The sequence below is a fragment of the Orycteropus afer genome, unplaced genomic scaffold, assembly GCF_000298275.1.
Source record: "Orycteropus afer afer isolate SDZICR_OR568_19922 unplaced genomic scaffold, OryAfe1.0 scaffold00134, whole genome shotgun sequence".
Taxonomy (NCBI): domain Eukaryota; kingdom Metazoa; phylum Chordata; class Mammalia; order Tubulidentata; family Orycteropodidae; genus Orycteropus; species Orycteropus afer.
In genome coordinates this window covers 5,765,136-5,767,921 of record NW_006921721.1, presented here as the reverse complement: position 1 = coordinate 5,767,921, position 2,786 = coordinate 5,765,136, and the positions used below count along the sequence as shown (strand labels likewise).

General features: G+C 41.9%; 1 protein-coding gene across 1 annotated transcript in view; it reads left to right on the top strand.

Moving 5' to 3' along the window:
• NEK3 (NIMA related kinase 3) overlaps nt 1-2,786 on the top strand; it is an 86,441-nt gene that overhangs the window by 12,788 nt on the left and 70,867 nt on the right. The gene's annotated exons all lie outside the window — the stretch shown is intronic.

Below are 2,786 nucleotides of genomic sequence, written 5' to 3'. Positions count from 1 at the left end.
TCTTGATGTTTCCTGCATCATTCAATATTTTGTCCATAGAATCTCTCAATATTGCAACTCGAGGCTTAAATTTTTCCTCATTTCTTTCAGCTTGAGAAATGCTGAGCATGTTCTTCCCTTTTGGTTTTCTAACTCCTGGTCTTGTGCATTTCATTATAGTGATTGGCTTTGTCTGTTTGAGCTACTCTTTGAAATCTTCTGTTCAGCTCTTTTATCTTATCATTTCTTCCATTTGCTTTAGCTACTCTCCATTCAAGAGCACGTTTCAGAGTCTTTTCTGACATCCATTGTGGTCTTTTGTTCTTTTCTTGTCTGTTTAATGACCTCTTGCTTTCTTCATGGATGATGTTCTTGATGTCATCCCACACTTCTTCTGGTTTTTGGTCATTGGTGTTCAGTGCATCAAATCTATTCTTTAGATAGTATCTAAAATCAGGAGAAATATTATCAAGGTCATAGTTTGGCTCTCATGGACTTGTTTTAATTGTCTTCAACTTCAGGTTGAACTTGCATATGAGCAGTTGATGGTCTGTTCCACAGTCAGCTCCTGGCCTGGTTTTGGCTGAAGATACTGAGTTTTTCCATTGCCCCTTGCCACAGATGTAGTCAGTCTGATTTCTGTGTACTCCATCTGGTGAAGTCCATGTGTTTAGCTGCCGTTTGTGTTGTTGAAAAAAGATATTTGCAATGAATAAGTCGTTGGTCTTGCAAAATTCCATCATACAATCTCCAGCGTTATTTCTGTCACCAAGGCCAAATTTTCCAACTACCAGTGATTCTTCGTTTCCAACTTTTGCATTCCAGTCATCAGTGATAATTAACACATCTTGATTGCACATTCTTTCAATTTCAGACTTTAGAAGTTAATACAACTCTTCAATTTTGTCATCTTTGGCTTTGGTGGTTGGTGCATAAATTTGAATGAGAGTGGTCTTCTTTGTAGGCATATGGATGTTATCCCATCACCGACAGCAATTGTACTTTAGGACAGATCTTGAAACATCCTTTGTGATGATGAATGCCACACCATTCCTCTTTAAATTGTCATTCCTGGCATAATAGGTCATTTGTTTGTCTGATTCAAAATGGCCAAAACTGGTCCATTTCAGCTCACTGATGCCTAAAATATCAATCTTTATGCATTCCATCTTACTTTTGACAACTTCCAATTTCCCTTGATTCATACTTCGCACATCTCATGTTCCTATTATTAATGGATGTTTGCAGCTGTTTCTCCTCAATTTGTGTTGTGCCCCGTCAGCAAATGGAGGTCTCAAAATCTTTACTCTATCCATGTCAGTAAGGCTGGTTCTACTCTGATGATCCAGCTCTTTCCTAGTTTATTTTGAAAGCCGCCTGTCCTAAGCGGCTTGTCCTCCTGCACTGTATCAGAAAATGTTTCAATGTTTCAGTGTTTCAAATATCAATGGGCTATTGATAAAGTTGCGCAGTAATATATCAGATAGAGTTTCTTTGCTATTCATAGGGTTTTCCCTGGCCAATTCTTTGAGAAGTGGATGGCCTCTTCCTTCTTCCTAGTCTGTCTCAGTCTGTAAGCTGCATTGAAACCTGTGCACCATGTGCATCCCTGCTAGAACTTGAAACACTGGTGGCACAGCCTCAAGCTTCACAGCAGCGTGCAAGCCACAATAGTACGACAAACTGACAGACAAGTTTGTCTCACTTAGCTGTTTGAAACCTCTCTGCCCTCACCTTACCTGGATTCCTGGCACTGCTCTGCTCTCCCATCCCCCTGGTTTCTCTTTCCCCTGCTTTCCTGGTTGATGGGGGGGGCCTGGATCCTTCTCTCCCCTTAGCTGGATGCTTGTCTGCTGCTCTGCTCTGTCATCGCTTTGAGTAGTATTGACATTTTCATAGTGTTCAATCTTCCTATCCATGAGCATGGTTTGTTCTTCCGTTTATGTAAATCTCTTACGACTTCTTGGAGTAGTGTTTGTAATTTTCTTTGTACAGGTCTTTTGTGTCCCTAGTGAGATTTATTCCCAGGTATTTTATTTTTTTGGTAGCTATTATAAATGGTATTGATTTCCTTATTTCCTTTTCATCAATCTCTTTGCTGGTGTAGAGGAATCCAACTGATTTTTGTATGTTGATCTTGTATCCTGCCACTATGCTGATTTGTCGATTAGTTTGAGTAGTTTTTTTACTGAGTCTCTTGGGTTTTGTATGTATAGGATCATATCATCAGCAAATAGAAATTGTTTGAGTTCTTCCTTATCAATTTAGTTGCCCTTGATTTCCCTTTTTTGCCTTATTGCCCTGGCTAGGACTTCCAATACAATGTTGAATAGAAGTGGTGATAGAGGGCATCCTTGTCTGGTTCTTGTTCACAAGGTGGAAAAATGGCGAGGAGGTCACATGTTCTGACCTCCTCTAATCCCACAAGAGGAAGACAGGATTACCAGCAGTAACCCAAGGCCTATTTCTGCCAGGCCAGTCATGCTGCCTCCCCCCTCCAGCCCTTGCTCCAACTGTTCCTCCCAAAGCACCCACCACCTCTTTCCTGGGTTCGATAATTCTCTGCAGTGGCCACACAGAACTCACAGATTATGAGTTTATTAGGGAAGCACCACAGGCTACAATTCAGGTTCAGGAAAAACTCTCAGTCTCTCTCCCAGCCCACCGTCCCTCAGCCAGCAGTCTCTCACAGTCTCTTTCTCAGCAGTGCTGGTCCCTCGGTGTCTCACTCAGCAATGCGTGTCTCTTGCGTCTCTTTCCCAGCAACGCGTGTCTCAGGAGCCCGTGTCTCTTTCAGCAGCACGTCT